Consider the following 18,413-nt stretch of genomic DNA (forward strand, 5'->3'; position numbering starts at 1 on the left):
TCTTAGAGAGAAGTAGTTAGTATATGAGTCATAACCTTGGGGAATAGGTGGCTTGCTTCTGGGAATCAGATTTCCTTTTCTCAGGCTTTTTTTTTAAGATAATGACAAACTGTGGCATTTGCTATTTTGAAACAGAAAGATTTGGGGCATTTTATTTGACAAAACTGTAATACTATTGTTTTATAAATCAAAATGTTATCACTTCCTTTATTTTTATAATTACTCCAACTTGATACAAAATTCACAAAAATACAGGGCAATTTTTTCCTAATGCTAAATAAAAGGATGATTTTTTAAATTTTATTTATTATTTAAGCTTCAAGACTAGTGATAAGCTCAATGTCATAGTATCTGAGGAAGATATAATTTTTCAATTTGCATGGTATCCAATAGGTTCTAGTGCCTAAATTGCCCATTATTAATATAAGTAGTAGGTGAAAATCAGATTTTTGGGAAGAATTTGGGCAAAATGAAATATGAGAAGTTGAGAGTGATAAGCAAGGTGGAATACACTTCATGCAAGGAATGGTGAACGACACCAGTTAGGGTGGCTACTACGAGTTAAGACTTTCTTCTGATGCTGCTTAATTCTACCCTGCAAGGATGACTATTTTTGATATAGTCATGGCAGGAACACTATTAGATCAAAACCTTATGGGGTAGAACATACAATAGTATGATCTCATAAAACACTGTCCTGTGATCAAGAATACAACTTTCTTCCCTTTGTCATCTGCTGGTGTCATGAGATGGGGCTGGGCCTTGGCAGATTCTGCCCAAGCCATGTCACTGAGTTTCTGCATGGACAGTGGTGGGACCGAGCAGAAAGGAAGCCTGGAGTGTGCCCCATACACAGAGTTCTCTCCAGGCCTTATGAGGAAACTCTAAATTATTATCTCGCTTTATTTTTTCTTGGGTTTATTCCTCTTTGATTCATCTTGCTTTCCAGCTATTTACAACATCAAAAGCCATGAATGATGAATGGGCGTAAAGAAATGATCAAATGCTGAATCAGGCCTGAAGTGAAATAATGATGATGGACCACATGATGTAACAGGTGTCCTTCTTTCTAATAGAAAAATAGAAGGGAAGGAAAATAGAGAGAAATAGAGACTAGGATGACAATGGCTCATTCTAAGCCCATCTGGACTTGAAGAATCCACAAGAGAGAGGGGGAAACACTATGGGTAATTAGATCTGTTTATCAATAGTCCTTTATGTGATTATGATTAGGACCATTTTATCAACATAGCAGGTCATAGACCCTGCCCATCAGGGCTTTGTGAGGGTGATAAAGCTGACTGAGGACACTGAGGCATGGAGCAGGTCTTAGACTCTGCCCATCAGGGCTTTGTGAAGGTGATAAAGCTGCCTGAGGATACTGGGGCATGGAGAAGTTCAGTAGGTGGACATGCCAATGAGGTAATCTATGGCATAGTGGGGACCAGAATCCAGGTTTCTCAATAGTCAGCCAGCAGCCTTCGTTCTAAACAATATCATCCTCTAATGATGTCATTGGACCTTAGTAAGATGGTTGGTTACAACCAATGCAAGATTTTTTCCAAAGCATCTTTTGGGTATAGTTCCATAGGCACAATTGTACCTGTCAGGCCATGCCTAGGGAAATACAGCTGCCATGAAGACAGACAGTGCATAATGAATACAATTGTATCAAATTGCACACACACATATATAACTCTATACTGAGCACTATTTTAATTAATCCACACAACATTTACTTCTCATCACAACCCTGTTTAACTGATGTATTTTTATAGAAGCTGAGGCACTTCAAAATCTCACAGCAAGTAAGAAGCAGAGCTGGATTCACCCTCCCTTCTTCAGTCTGGTGGCATATTCTGTATTCTTAACCACAAGGGCTAAACTAAGAGTGTTTTTAAAATGCATAATGTTTTAAATAATGTGAATCTATTTAACTGAGAAAGCATTCTTGAATTCTATCCTGCCCCTATCTTCTGACATCCTGAAGTCTTACTCTATTAAAAGCTGCCTGATCCCGTAGGCATCTGCATGTTTTAAAGTCCTGGCTACATGCAGGAATCAAGAAGGTACTTGTTCCTTGTTTGTATGATTAAGTTTAGGTCTCAGGGCATGTGTGAAAGTTCAGATATGAGTCCTGAGCCAAATATGAGTGACCATGGCCTGTGACACAGTCCTCAGGAGGTCCTGAGAATATGCGTCCAAGGTGGTCAGGGTACAGCTTGGTTTTATATATTTAATATATTTTAGTTAGCTCAGGCTAACTCATGCGAGATGGATGTCCAGGACATTGTTATTAATAGAGTGTCCCCCTTCCCCACTCCAGCTTAGAACACCCCCACCACACTATGCTCCAGGGAACCCACAGCAGTAGGTGGTGGGAAAGATGCCCTGATTTAGAATCCTGAGCATCTCTTGCCATCTCCTTATACTGCAGAGATACAGCTAAGATATGTGCTCAATCATTCATTTTTTTATTAACTCTCTGTGTAATTACTAGTCAAACTACACAGTATCAGGAACTGTGAAGATAAGCGACGAAATGTAGGACTAAGTGCTGTCTAAAGGAGATAAGGAATGAGAGACTAAAAAATCTGCCTTCAACTTTTTGAAAGGAAATCTAGATAGAGGAGGCAGTCGTGATACCCAGATTTCTACAGCAAACTAACTAGAAGGGAGATTTTGACTAAATTTTAAGATGAATCTTCTAAAAATTCAGGGATTATAACAGTGGAATAAAATACCTTGAGTGGTAGTGAATTCTTTGCCATTGGAGGTCCTCAAATAATAATGCATGACTATTTGTTGGAGAAACCATAATAACTATCACAGGAGTAGATGAGAGGAAAAAATAATAATCTCTGAGTTTCTTCCCAAGTCTTAGATTTTGTGATTCTTTATTCCCTTCTCGTGTAGTCTTACATTAATATTTCTTTCTGTTAAGGCTTCATTTGCAGACTTTGAAATGCTGCTTTGAGGAATAAAGAATCGATATTCTTACAGCTTGTTCCCAGTATGTTTGTTCTACTAGGCCATTGACCTAATTACCAGAGAATCATGGGGGGTAGGCATTGCATTATAAAGAACTGGGAACATTTTAATGTGACTTTGATACACTGTTGTGAAAAAAATATACCTGTGAAAATACTATTGGGAGTTAAGGATTATTAGAGATTGAAAAAGATCAGAAAACCACAGGGTTTACAGGGGGAGGTTATTTATTATCTGTGAAAGTTTTTATGAAAAGATCGATTCAAACCTTCCTGAGAAGAATTAAGAGTCTTCTGTTAGTCTAGTTGTCTTAACCTTTGTGACTGAAGATAGCCTTGGGAATCTGGTGGAAATTATGAGAGGGCCACTCTTATAGGGAGCCCATTTTGCTTTCTCCAAAAAAAAATCAAGTATCCGCCTCCAGGTCGTACACAATGGCTCTAATTTTAGCACTCTGGGTTAAGAAGTCAGCAGGTGGAGTAAGGTGGATGAGTTGCATAAACACTGCACACAATTCTCAGCTTGCAAATTTATTTAATATAGTTCAACAGGCCAGAGGAAAGAAGATCAATGTGATTCAAAATCATGGTTATAAGTCTCTCCCTGGCAGGGGTTTGATTTTCCAGGGTTGGAATTCTTCTTTGCCCTTTATCATTATTCTTGAAATTTCTCCAACTACAGACTCATTCTGGTTAAACTGCTGCCATCTTTTCAAAGGAAAACAGATACTTCTTCCTAAATAAAAAGAAATTAGTTTAATTTCTGGAATGGAAGAACAGAGGCAGAAAGAGAGACATTTTGAGGTCAGAGAGTTGTTAGGAAAGAGAAGGCAGTTTTAGTTCTATAACCTGGGGCTATGGCCACAGACAACTTCTCCGAGTCTGGACAGTTGGAGGAGAAGGGGTCTTGAAGAGAGGAAAAGGGTCCAGAAAGGGAGAAGAGCTCATTCTGAAGATACACAGGACCTTCACAGAATTTTATTGAGTGATGGATTTGCCTTCTCCACAATAGTGGGGATTTCTCTTTCAAATTTGCAACTCAAAAAATATTCATGGAGCACTTACCATGTGGCAGGTACTAGCTCATGTACTGGAGAGACAAAGACAAACAGAAAGCATCCTTCCCTCGCTTTAAGAAATCTAATTGGCCGGGCGCGGTGGCTCACACCTGTAATCCCAGCACTTTGGGAGGCCGAGGCGGGTGGATCACGAGGTCAGGAGATCGAGATCATCCTGGCTAACACGGTGAAAACCCGTTTCTACTAAAAGTACAAAAAATTAGCCAGGCATGGTGGCGGGCGCCCAAAGTCCCAGCTACTCGGGAGGCTGAGGCAGGAGAATGGCGTCAACCCGGGAGGTGCAACTTGTAGTGAGCCGAGATCACACCACTGCACTCCAGGCTGGGCGACAGAGCGAGACTCCTTCCAAAAAAAAAAAGAAGTCTAGTTATGGGAGAGAAACATAAGTTAAAAAAAAATGTCATCAATGCTAGGTAGAAGTCTGTTCTAGGTAGAGTGAGTTAAAGATGATCAATTCTCTCTGGGAGAGAAGGTCAGAAAAGGCTTTCTAGAGAGGGTGACGCTTGAGTTGGTCATGAAAGATAAATTAGTGTTCTCCAGCAGACATTATATTTTTTCATAAAAATTAAAATTATTTTTGATTGTTCATCATTTTTTCCATTTTATTCACATTGCAGTTGAAATCTATACATGTGTTATGATCAATTTCTGTTTCTATTCTTCCATCATCTTCTTTGTTGATAGAAATGCAAAGTCAAATTTAGAATATGCACTAACTCTAGGGCTATCCATCTATGGTGAAATCCTTTGGGTACAAAATCCAAATACGGTTCCCAGATCACCTTCTGGGGAGGCTGTGCAGCTACCCTCCAGCACCAAATGGTTTGTCCGACTTTGCTTCAGGATTTCCTTTTTATCAATCTTTTTTTAAGCATATGCATTCAAAAGATGCACTGTCTGCATTTGTGATTGCACACACCTTGGAGGGAATAATGATGAACTGCAACACTTTATATTTTGAACACACTAACTCAAGGGAGGCAAGAATAAGAAGGAAGCCAGGGAGGGAGCATTTTCAAAGCACAAAACTCTGCAGTGGCTAGCCAGGGCTGGGTTGACCTTAAAACACCCCTGCCATTACTGCTATCTTATGGAAGCCCTTCAAAGTGTAATGCTGCCTCCACATAGCCCCTCCCTGACACCAGCATATGCTTGATGTCCTCAGAGCAGCAAGAATCCTGATAAACAGAAGGCGAAAAGCAAGTCTTGGAAGGATTATTTTGACAGCATTACTAAGCCCTGACCACTTTAGTCTCTGGGCTTGTGTCAAGTAACACTTTGCTGATTTTGAATTTAAAATTCCCAATAGTCTCCCAGGAGGAGACTATTTTGCTATCTCCCAGACTTTGTTTTAGTTGTTTCATTCCGTACATTTCTGGGCTTTCCAACAATCTCTTGTACTTTCATCATCCATTTCACTGTAATGCGGTTATGACACACTGTAACCTCCAGAGGGCGATAAAGAGCCCTCCTAGTCACTTTCTCCCAGGGAAGGTCAATGGATGATAAGGGCAGGACAGAGGGCACTTCCATTACCACAGGGTTAGACTAGGGTGCTAAGGTTGGGCCTGACTGGAGAAACAGTGGCATGCTGAGTAGCACTGGATCTGGGTAATCCTTGTTTCTCTTCTCTTTGTTGTTGTTTATGCTTTATTTTGTGATATGCTCCTAAGTCCCAAGAAGATTGCTATGAACGGAGTTGTGACCACCCCCTTCCCAAAATCCACGACCCTCAGTGTAGCTGTATTTGGAGTAAAAGGGTAATTAGGTTAAATGAAGTTATAAGATTGGAGCCCTAATCCGACAGGATTAGTGTCCTTAAAGCAGGAGACACTAGAGAACTCTGTCTCCAGCTCTCTCTTTGAATGTCATATAAGGACACTGAGAAGGCGGCCATCCACAAGCCAGGAAGAGAGCCCTCAACAGGGCCTGAGTCAGCCAGCAGTTGTGTTTGTATTTCCCAGCCTCTAGAAGTTTGAGAAGATAAATTGTGTTGTCTGAGTCACTCACTCAGTCTATGACATTTTATTGTAGCCAACTGAGCAGACAAAGGTCAAATGAGATTATGCAAGTAACTATGATGTGTAGACTGTAAACTATAAAACACACATTATTTCCTTATTGGTAAAAGTAATAATATGAATGATCTGCATCCTGGGGTTATCAAAGCATGAATGTGAAGGCTAAGATTTGGGGAATTTGGGGTTAAAAATTAATACAAAGAGGAAATGAAAATGTGCAATGCCTAGAGGCAGAACGCTTGGGCCTGGATGGGACATTACCCTGAAGAAGGAGAAAGATAAGGTACAGGGTGTCCTCTTGAAAACCGGCTGTCTCTAGGCACAGGAAACAGATTTTAATAGATACAAGCATGAAAATGAAACCTTTTAAGAATGACTTTCTCAAATGCCCCCTGACATAGACCTTCAGGGACCTTCTCTGATGTTTCTAAAATAAAGAGAGATGTGTGTGTGTGTGTGTGTGTCTGTGTGTGTGTGTGTGTAAAGAGAGAGAGAGCTATAATAACTAGGAAACAGAGTTATGTGTAGAACTAACTAAGACTTCTGCTCACTGCAGGGCTGGTCCTTGCACAATACACCTGGGGCAACAGTCAAACACAAGGAAACTCCCCACCTCAACCCCAACAACTTTGGCTGTGGAGCTAGCTGGGCAGCATGTGCCAGCATCAAAGAAAATCAAAATAGAGACAACAGCAGCTTCTAAGTCAGTCCTCTAAGACCGTCAGAAAAAAGCTAGTATGGAAATAAAGCCAACAAAAATGTCAAAATACAATCAACTCTACAAACATCTGTTTAATACCTACTGTCTCAGTTTGCCAGGGCTGCCAAAACAAAATACCACAGACTGAATGACATAAACAGCAACAATTTATTTTCTAACAGTTCTGGAGACTGGAAGTCCAAGTTCAAGGTACTGGCAGTGTTGGCGTCTGTTGAGGACCCTGCCTTTGTGTTGGCCACCTTTTCCTGTGTGCTCACATGGTCTTTCCTCATGAATGAGGAGAAAGGGAGAGAGAGACAGAGGGGCTTTGCTGGTGTCTCTTCTTATAAGGACACTAATCCTACAGGATGAGAGGCCTACCCTAATGACCTCATTTACCCTGAATTACTTCCTCAGAGGCCTCCTTTCCAAATACAACCACACTAGAGTTAGTCTTCAACATATGAGTCTTGTGGAGACACAAACATTCTATAATACCTAACATGTGCTAGATGCTGTTCTATGTGTTCATGGTAGAAAAATAAATATGGTGTAGTTGGCTTCAGAAAGATTCTTGGGGTTAAGATTAATATATAATTCATCTTTGTAATGTCAGTGTGAGGCAGAGTAACTTAGCATATAGTTCACCTCTGATTATTCTTGGATTTAATTAATGTATTTTGAATCTAGTAGGAGGAGAAGCTACATATACAGTGAGAGGGGAAATGCCCTATAGAATCCATGAGAAGATGTTATAGGATGACAGTGGGGCCGTATTGGGGAGAGGGGTAGCTCTTCCTGGTGCATTTCAAAAGTCTTCTAGTATAAATAGGCATGAATATACATTGCATTAATTGAGTTCTTAATCATATTCTTTTTGAGATTCTGTCCTGCCACCTGTGATGTATGTGTGGGAGGCAGGGTTGCTTGGGGAGTGGGTCTCTGTAGAGCTGGCATTCTGTGGCTCTATGTTCTCAGGGCCTCTGGGTCTTCTCACTTTGTACTTTCAGTTTAAACAACTCTTCAGAAATTTTCCAAGAATTGAGCAACTGCTTGTTTTTTCAGCAAGGCTGGTTGCTTACAGCTGTACTGTGAGAATCAGAATAATTATTATTTGCCCTTATGATGCTTCATTGTTTGTAGAAAGAAAAAAGGAGTGCACAAAGTGCCTTGGTTCTTCATCTGTAAATGTGGGATAATCGTGTTGGTCAAGGGTCTCGCAGCAGTGTGGTGGGGCATTAATGAGATCCTGTCTGTAAAGGGCTTGGAGAAACTCACTTGAAAGATGTGGCATAAATACAAAGAAGGGTTATTACAAAAGAGACCAAAGAACAGGCTAGTTACTGAACTACCTTTATTTTACCTTTTTTTTTTTTTTTTTTTTTTTAAGCCAGGGATAGAGAAAATGGGAGATTGAATGTTTAGCTTTTGGACTGGAACTCTAATTAGAGGTTTAAGGATTAAGAAAATAGTTGCGGTCAGTGTGAAGAAAGCTTTTCTGAGAGAAAAGACATGTTTTTATTCTTCTTAGAGCACTTGACCTGTAAATACTTACATCTTGAGATGTGAAACAAATTCAATGAAAGGCTCGAGCTCAGGGCTTATTCGGTTCTCTGTGCAGTTAATTACCTTTTGTCCAGCAAGGAGGCCTTGAATTATCATTATTTCTCCTAATTCAAAGTTATTGAAGATATGTCTCCACTTTAATAAGTAGTTTGACCTCTCGATGTTAAGAAATGAGGGCTCTGGCAGTCGGATGCCCTGTTCTAAAGCTGCAGTGGAAAGATGGGTCAGGGGATAGTTTCCAGCCTTAAGAATCCGGTTCAAATTCCTAACACCAGCCATATGCCACTGTCTTTGATCTTTCAGCTAGAAAATATTTCCTAACAGCTAATACCTATCAAGTGCTGAGTATGTGCCAGGGCATAGTTTTCATAGTTTGCATACATTAATTCATCTCATTCCCACACAATGACTACGGAGTCGTTACTAGTATTTCCCTATTTTACAGACAAGGAAATTTTGGCCTAGAAAAGTTAAATGACTTGTCCAAGAAGACACAGCAAGGGATTAGTGGGGCTGGAAATCAAAGCCCATTATATTTACTTTTTAACTTGTAAACTCTTCTGCTCTCTTCTCTGACCTTTCATGGTACTGTGTGTACTTCTCTCAAGGAACCTGCCATTTTTTACTGGGTGCTTGCTCGAGCCCCCATCTAGGTTGTATTCTCATCTAGGAATGCCACATTCACTTCCTGTGCATCCCACCACCATGTCTTTCTTGTAGGTCTTCATTCAAGAGAGGAGCCAGGCAGAAATAATGGGGTAATGTATCAGGAGTGCTAAAACACCACTGAAAGATTTAGAAACACAATGCCAAGGAAGGAACTTGCCACGCATCTCGTGATATTTAGCAATTTGTACTTTGATGCACAAGGAAGCACACAGGACTAACAAGTCAAGAAAAAATACCATGCCTTTATTGGTGTCAATTCCTGTAATGCAAGTTTCAGGATGCTACAAGAGCCCCCAGCTCTGAGACTCACCAGCCAAATCCCACAGCCACTGTCAACTGAAATGCTGTAGTGGAATAGCATACAGGGGAGTGCTACTTTCTTGGAACAAGTGATTTTAAAGTATTAATAGGGCTCCCCAGGATTTTTTATTTTTTGGTCAGAAAAATTACATGTAATAAATGTATGTTCTCATTTAAACATGGAGAATGAATGTGCAAATTTATTATCTCTCCCTTAAACTCCTTCAAAATAACATAAAGCAGGCCAGGCATGGTGGCTCACACTTGTAATCGCAGCACTTCAGGAGGCTGAGGTCAGGAGTTCGAGACCAGCCTGGCCAACATGGTGAAACTCCATCTCTACTAAAAATACAACAATTAGTCAGGCGTGGTGGCATATGCTCGTAGTCCCAGCTACTCAGAAGGCTGAGGCAGAGTAATCGCTTGAACCTGGGAGGCGGATGTTGCAGTGAGCCAAGATTGCACCACGGCACTCCAGCCTGGGTGACAGAGCAGGACTCGATCTAAAAAAAAAAAAAAAAAAGAGACAAAGCAATTAAATAATTTTTAATTTTTAGAAGTAGGAAATCGAAAAGACAAAGACAACAGAAGAGAATTTAGTATGAGTGAAAAATATGAACTCAGTGTGGGAAATTGGAGAGCAGATGAAGGAGGAAGGCTGCCTCTGCCCCAGTGTTTGCTGAACAGTTTTCCTGTTCAGGCTAATAGGCAAGTTCCTTTTCGCTTCCATCCCAGGCTTATTCTTTAGCATATAGAAGTTGAACCAAAGACTGTCCAAAGCTGAGGGCAAGGTGAAGATACTGGGCTAAATACGGAAATAAAGGACTGTCTGCACACTGGGCTATGGGATCCCCAGCCTTATTTTGTGGCCCTGTTCCCAGAGCTCTTATGGTGAGACTTGTTTTTTTTTCTCTATACTGGAGATAAGAGTCCTTGTCCATGGAAGAACTGAACAGCCCCATGAAAAACATGTGTGATAACTGGAATTATAGAAACGTACCCTCATTGAAAAAAAATAGTTTACCCATATGATCACCAGACAATAAAGCCCATCTACTGACCTGCGTAGCTCCTGCACTTGGGAACTTCAGTCCAATTTGTAGTGCCTCAGTCCTAAGTGTGAACAAATAACCAAGGCTATTCAGTACTTTCGCCAGCCCTCCAAGACAAAAGATGCCAATGAAAGCATACAAATATCTTCATGTGTTTTCTGCTCATAATTCTTTTTGAAGTTTTCATTCTCTGCCATTTTTTTTTTTTTTTTTTTTTTTTTGTTATTATAGATTCTGATATTAGCCTTTGTCAGATAGTTCAAAATTTTCCCATTGAACAGCAATCTGTAGGTTGCCTGTTCATTCTGATGATAGTTTCTTTTGCTGTGCAGAAGCTCTTTAGTTTAATGAGATCCCATTTGTCGATTTTGGCTTTTGTTGCCATTGCTTTTGGTGTTTTAGACATGAAGTCCTTGCCCACGCCTATGTCCTGAATGGTATTGCCTAGGTTTTCTTGTAGGATTTTAATGGTTTTAGGTCTAACATATAAGTCTTTAATCCATCTTGAATTAATTTTTGTATAAGGTGTAAGGAAGGGATCCAGTTGCAGCTTTCTACATATGGCTAGCCAATTTTCCCAGCACCATTTATTAAATAGGGAATCCTTTCCCATTTCTTGTTTTTGTCAGGTTTGTCAAAGATCAGATAGTTGTAGCTATGCGGCATCATTTCTGAGGGCTCTGTTCTGTTCCATTGATCTATGTCTCTGTTGTGGTACCAGTACCACGCTGTTTTGGTTACTGTAGCCTTGTAGTAGAGTTTAAAGTCAGGTAGCGTGATGCCTCCAGCTTTGTTCTTTTGGCTTAGGATTGACTTGGTGATGCAGGCTCTTTTTTGGTTCCATATGAACTTTAAAGTAGTTTTTTCCAATTCTGTGAAGAAAGTCATTGGTAGCTTGATGGGGATGGCATTGAATCTATAAATTACCTTGGGCAGTATGGCCATTTTCACGATATTGATTTCTTCCAACCCATGAGCATGGAATGTTCTTCCATTTGTTTGTATCCTCTTTTATTTCATTGAGCAGTGGTTTGTAGTTCTCCTTGAAGAGGTCCTTCACATCCCTTGTAAGTTGGATTCCTAGGTATTTTATTCTCTTTGAAGCAATTGTGAATGGGAGTTCACTCATGATTTGGCTCTCTGTTTGTCTGTTATTGGTGTACAAGAATGCTTGTGATTTTTGTACATTAATTTTGTATCCTGAGACTTCGCTGAAGTTGCTACTCAGCTTAAGGAGATTTTGGGCTGAGACAATGGGGTTTTCTAGATATACAATCATGTCATCTGCAAACAGGGACAATTTGACTTCCTCTTTTCCTAATTGAATACCTTTTATTTCCTTCTCCTGCCTGATTGCTCTGGCCAGAACTTCCAGCACTATGTTGAACAGGAGCGGTGAGAGAGGGCATCCCTGTCTTGTGCCAGTTTTCAGAGGGAATGCTTCCAGTTTTTGCCCACTCAGTATGATATTGGCTGTGGGTTTGTCGTAGATAGCTCTTATTATTTTGAGATACGTCCCATCAATACCTAATTTATTGAGAGTTTTTAGCATGAAGGGTTGTTGAATTTTGTCAAAGGCCTTTTCTGCATCTATTGAGATAATCATGTGGTTTTTACATGAAGAAATGCTCATCATCACTGGTCATCAGAGAAATGCAAATCAAAACCACAATGAGATACCACCTCACACCAGTTAGAATGGCCATCATTAAAAAATCAGGAAACAACAGGTGCTGGAAAGGATGTGGAGAAATAGCAACACTTTTACACTGTTGGTGGGACTGTAAACTAGTTCAACCATTGTGGAAGTCAGTGTGGCGATTCCTCAGGGATCTAGAACTAGAAATACCATTTGACCCAGCCATCCCATTACTGGGTATATACCCAAAGGACTATAAATCATGCTGCTATAAAGACACATGCACACGTATGTTTATTGCGGCACTATTCACAATAGCAAAGAGTTGGAACCAACCCAAATGTCCAACAACGATAGACTGGATTAAGAAAATGTGGCACATATACACCATGGAATACTATGCAGCCATAAAAAATGATGAGTTCGTGTCCATTGTAGGGACATGGATGAAACTGGAAAACATCATTCTCAGTAAACTATCGCAAGGACAAAAAACCAAACGCCGCATGTTCTCACTCATAGGTGGGAATTGAACAATGAAAACTCATGGACACAGGAAGGGGAACATCACACTCCGGGGACTGTTGTGGGGTGGGGGGAGGGGGGAGGGACAGCATTACGACATATACCTAATGCTAAATGACGAGTTAATGGGCAGGATCACAGGAATGGATAAAAAAAAAACAAAAAAAAAAAAAAAAAAAAAAAAAAAAAAAAAAAAAAAAAATACAAAGGTAATGGAGAAACAGGGGTGATGCAAGAGACACAAGAAACATTAACAATGTAATGTCTTCAGCTAGGTAGGATAATATATAAACCCATAAAACAATAATATGGTATTTATTTATTTATTTTTTAAGAAACGGAGTCTCTCTGTCTCTCTCACTCAGGCTGCAGTGCAGTGCCACGGTCATAGCTCACTGCAGCCTCAAACTCCTGGACTCAAGGGATCCTCCTGCCTCAGCCTCCTGCGTGTCTGGGAATATAGGTGCAAGCCACTGTGCACGGCTGGGAACATGATCTTTAAAATAAAACTGGCAAACAATGAGAAATGACTTTTGGAAATGTGATAGAGCAATTTGTTAAAAAATCTAGAAAGGTGGAAGATAAAATCTGAGAAATCTCCTAGCAAGTTGCATAAAAATACAAAAAAGTGGGCAATCAAAAACAAAGAAGAAAATCAGAGGGTCAAAATGTAATGTCCAATATCTAATAGTATTTACAGAAAGAGAGAATAAATGTGGAGGAGGTGTTAGCAAAGATATCACTGAAAATGTTTTATAGAATAAAACTGACGTAAAAGTTTGTTCTCTTACCCAGCACAGTGCATAGAAAATGGCACAGCCAAGGCAAAGGCAAAATCCTAAGTCTCCTAAAGATAGATGAATCAGGAGTCAGACAAACATGGAACTTCTGAAGAAAAACACTCGCCATTTGCAGATAGCGGAAAAACATCACAATTCTAATTGGAAATGGTTTGCAAACTGGAATCCTATGTTTAGTCAAATTATCGGTCATGTGTAATGTCATTATTGAAGACTTCCTAAATATCTTTCCTGGGACTCTACTTGATATGCATGCATTCATTATCTGATATTGCATAAAAACTACCACCGAACTTAGCACCTTAATGCAACACACATTTATCACCTTATATAGTTCTGGGAGAGGTCAGGAATCTCAGCCTGGTTTAACTGGATGATTCCAATTCTTGGTGTCTCCGCGGTCAAACTGTTGTCCTGGGCAAAGAGCTTGATAATCTGCTTCCAAGCTCCCTCGTGTGGCTGTTGACAGATTTCAGGTTCTTGACATGCTGGTTTTTTAATAGAGCTGCTTAAACAGCAGGTCATCTGGCTTCCCCAGAGACAGTGGTGGGCAGGGGGCAAGGGTATAGGGGGAGGACACAGGAGGACAGTCAAAACAGAAATCGAAGTCTTTTAGAACCTTAACTGGAGAAGGGATGCCTAGTCCAACCTGGGTGAGAATTACACAAGGGTGTGAATACCAGGAGGCAGGGATTATTGGATGCCATCATGAAGATTGCCTGTCACAATGTGGTTCACCCAATTAAAGAAGTACATAAAAAAGAAAGACATGAGACCCAGGAAACAGAAAACCCACCACAGAACAGGCCAGGTATTTCGGGATAGCAGCTATGCAGAAGTCACAGAGAAAAACCAGTCTGGGTCAATGGTTCTCAGCTGGTCATGCTTTTGCCCTCCCAGAGGACATTTAGCAATATACAGAGACATTTTTCATTGTCAAGACAGGACTGCTACAAGCATGCAGTGAGTAGGAGCCAGGGATGCTGCAAAACATCTGTAAAACCAGGATAGCCCCCTTGATGAAGAATTATTTGGCCCAGAATGTTCAGAATTTTAAAGTTGAGGAAACCAAGTCTATAGGTCTAGAATGAGATCCAAGAAAACAGGGCACTTGGAAAGAGGATCCTAGAAAAAGTCTGCAAGTAACAAATACCAGCTTTATCACTTGCATGCATATATCAGACAAACAATAAGGACTTTGAAAACCAACCTCACCAAAATGGTGATAGACATACACAGAAAGCGTGAGAGGGGCTCTTATGTGACTGGGTCTCAGAAAGGCAGCTCATCATTTACCAACGTGGGTGGGCAAAAGATTATATCTAAAATGGATAAATGAAGAAATAACAACATATTTAGTAAAATAGAGTTAAAAATAAGAAGAGTAATGGAACTAAAAGTAACTGCATATGAGGAGGAAGGCAAGAGGGTGGGGCAACAGCTGCTTTCTTATGTTCAGTTTTTCTATACTATTTGACTTTATAAATGTATTACTTTGATAAAAAATTAAGTGCTTCAAATAAATCTATTGTTAGATTATAAAGAAAGTGGTTTACAGTTTTGATAAAAGAAAATTAGTTTTTTTCCCTACCAATAAATATGTATAAATATCTAAAGGATATTGGCTGAAGACACATGAGATGACTATGTGGACAGTGGCACACATGCCCCCTTTTGATGTTTTCAGTTAATGTAGTACTTCAGCGAGTGAATGAAGGAATGAATGGAAGATTGCATGATGAAATAATTTAATTGAAAACAGGCTGGGCGCCATGGCTTATGCCTGTAATCCCATTACTTTGGGAGGCACAGGCAGGTGGATCACCTGAAATCGGGAGTTCAAGACCAGCCTGGCCAACATGAAAAAACCCCATCTCTACTAAAAATACAAACAATTAGCTGGGCGTGGTGTTGGGCACCTGTAATCCCAGCTACTCAGGAGGCTGAGGTACAAGAATCACTTGAACCCGGGAGGCAGAGGTTGCAGTGAGTAGGGATTGTGCCACTGTACTCCAGCCTGGGCAATGATAGCAAAACTCCATCTCAAAAAAAGATCTATATATCTATATATAGATATATCTATATATATTATATAGATAATATGTGCATTTTATATTATATATATATAAAAAACACACGATTCTACCCTTTTTTAAATGGTTAAGCACATTTTATTTAAATAACTCATGCTAAGGCTAATAAGAAGCTCCTCATTGCCATATCTGGTTCAGGCCATAATCTCATGAGCTACCTAGAGCACACATATGTAAACCAAAACCAAAAATAAAATTTGAAGTTCATCTACACACCACTGATCATCTGAGTGGAATCCTTCCTCTATGGCAGGGCACTCCAAAGTTAACTTCAACGGCTGGTTCAGGCCATGAAAAGCCAAATAGCATTTGACATCAACCCAGACCTTAAATCTCATAAGAAATATTTACAATCTATTCTCTTTAAATCCAGCCAACTGGAGGCTTCATATGCATGATAAAACTTTGGTTTCTACAACCTCTTATAATAACTCAGACATTCCTTTCTATTGATATTAACTCTTTAAAACAATCTGAAAAATTGTAGATCTACTTATAACCTGGAAGCCCCATCTTCGAGCTGTCTTGCCTTTCTGGACCAAACCAATGGTTATATTAAATGTATGTGATTGATGTCTCATATCTCCCTAAAATGTATAAAACCAAGTTGCACCCCAACCACCTTGGGTACATGTTCTCAGGATCTCTTGAGAGCTGTGTCATGATCTATGATCACTCATATTTCCCTCAGGATAAATCTCTTCAAATATTTTACAGAGTTTGACTTTTCGTTTACACATGCCCTCACAAGAGCGCTGGAGATCTGTTGACCACTTCTCAGTCTTCTGGATGAATATTTTGTCCTGATCCTACACTTTAAATGTTGACATTTTGTGTCAGCTCTGTTTTTTTGTTTGTTTGTTTTGTTTTGTTTTGTTTTAAGGAAAGATGTACCCTCACTGAGCTAACTCATCCATTCCCATTCCCATGACTTCAGCTGGTTACTGTATGTCGATGAACCCAAATCTATATGCCTAGCTTGTGTAGACAATTAAAAGAATTGTCCCAATTACCTACAGTGGCAAGTTTACTTTGCTGTTTCCTAGGCCTCCGAAACTCAACACATCCCAAAATGAACTCAAGCTCTACCTCAAGACCTCCCCACCACTCCAACCCCTCAGCTAGATCTGCTTCTGCTTGAATTTTTTCTTTTTCAGAGAAGTGTTCTACATTCACCCAAATATCCATGTCAGAAGCAAGTGTCACTCTTCTTTTCCTCTTTCTCACCCCTCTGGAGTCCATCAGTCACCACACTTTACTGAATATACTTATGTTGCATGCTTCCACAGTCTCTTTAAATCTGTTCAATTCTTAATACTCCCACTTCAGCTATCTTTGTTCTGGCAACCCTAATCTTGGAATTAGATTACTGCCACGGAGTTCAAATACTTCTCCCAAACTCTAGGCCTGTACCCTTTTAATTCATTCTCCATTCTGACCAGGGTGATCTTTTAAAAATTCAAATATATTCATGTCACTTATTTTTCGACAGCTTCCCATTGCCTGCAGGCTCATCTCTAAACTCTCCTCAATCCCAGGCTCTTGCTATCCTCTGAAGTTTCCTTTTTGTTTTCTATGATTCTCACACCCCACTATACTCTCTGTCTATATTAAATTATGCTCAGACAATTGAATGCATCATGTTCTGTCCTTCCTCTAGGTCTTTGCACATTTTCTTACCTTTGCTTGAATCCTCTTTTTTTTTCCTGCCTCCATTCCCTCCTTGCTGGAAATTGTAATTTCTCCAAGTTTTGGTTCAATGTCACTTTCTCTGGGAAGCTTTCCTGGTCCCCTCCCAAAGACTGCATTAAGAGCCCTTCAACTGAGCTTTCTGTATCAGTCTATTACAGAAATTGTCACAACCACTGTTCACTTGTATCCATTGCTATGATCTGAATTCCAGGACTCAGCACTCCTGGCCTAGCACAACGTGGGGGCCCAGTGTCTACAGGCGATAAATACTCCACCATTGTGGACAACTTTTCTTAGTGAAATTGCTTAAGAGCTTCTTTTAAAAATAGGGCATTTTTTTTTCAAGCAAAAGATCCTTTTTCACAAGCATATACTAATGGTTCAGCTTTAAAAGAGTTCACTGACATATCTTTGTTGTGCACTAAAGCGCAGCAAAGAAAGAAAAAGAAGAAATTAAATTGGCTAATAACCTTGCTTAAAAGCACAGAAATAAAATGAGAGTAAAACTTCAAAAAGTTGCAGATAATAAAAATGGATTGCACTTTTCTTCTTATTTCTAATTTTGATAGATATTTTTCTTCTCAAAGGGTCTGAGAAAAAATATCTTAAAAGGGAGGCAATTTAAACCAGGCAAAATATTATATTAAAAAAAAAGATAAGGGAAAAACGTGATCAAGTCATCAACTCCGTAATTAATACTGTTGGTTTTCAGGTGTTTGGATTGCCCACCTTAGGTGGGGCCTCTAAAAAGACAAATGAGATTAGAGATGAAGTGCCTGCTAGTCTAAATGATAGCACAACAATGAAAATCAAAGAAACAGCACACGTAATTCCCCTCTGATGGTCCTGATTTCCAGATCTCCATAGCAATAACTAAGTAAGCCTAGGTGTCCGGCAACATAGGCCATCGACATTTGTCAGGCTTTTCAATAAACTGGCAATGAAAGACTAAATCTGTGCAAGGTGGGAGATAAATTAGCACACAGCCAAAGGTACTGGAGGAATAAGCACTGGTTTTGTAGCTGAAATATTTTTTGACAAAGTAATAATCCTTGGTAATCTCTCTCCAGCTTTAAATAACAGCCGGTCTTTGTGCCGGCAGTTTAATTTTGTTGGCTGCCCTTGTCTTACAAATATATTTAGTGGAGTCTGGAATATCATTTTGTGCTGAAAGCTGAAGCCTTTGTCATGCTGAAGCCCGGCAGAGGCAATAAATCAAGGACAAAGTGAAAAGGAATAGAAATGGGCTATCGGAAACTTATTTCCCCAGAGCGGCCGAGCTTTCTT

General features: G+C 39.9%; 1 protein-coding gene across 1 annotated transcript in view; it reads left to right on the forward strand.

Annotated features, from left to right (window-relative positions):
• CNTNAP5 (contactin associated protein like 5) overlaps positions 1-18,413 on the forward strand; it is an 885,765-nt gene that overhangs the window by 759,715 nt on the left and 107,637 nt on the right. The window lies entirely within an intron of this gene.

The sequence above is a fragment of the Nomascus leucogenys genome, chromosome 20 (genome assembly GCF_006542625.1).
Source record: "Nomascus leucogenys isolate Asia chromosome 20, Asia_NLE_v1, whole genome shotgun sequence".
In the NCBI taxonomy this organism is placed as follows: Eukaryota; Metazoa; Chordata; class Mammalia; order Primates; family Hylobatidae; genus Nomascus; species Nomascus leucogenys.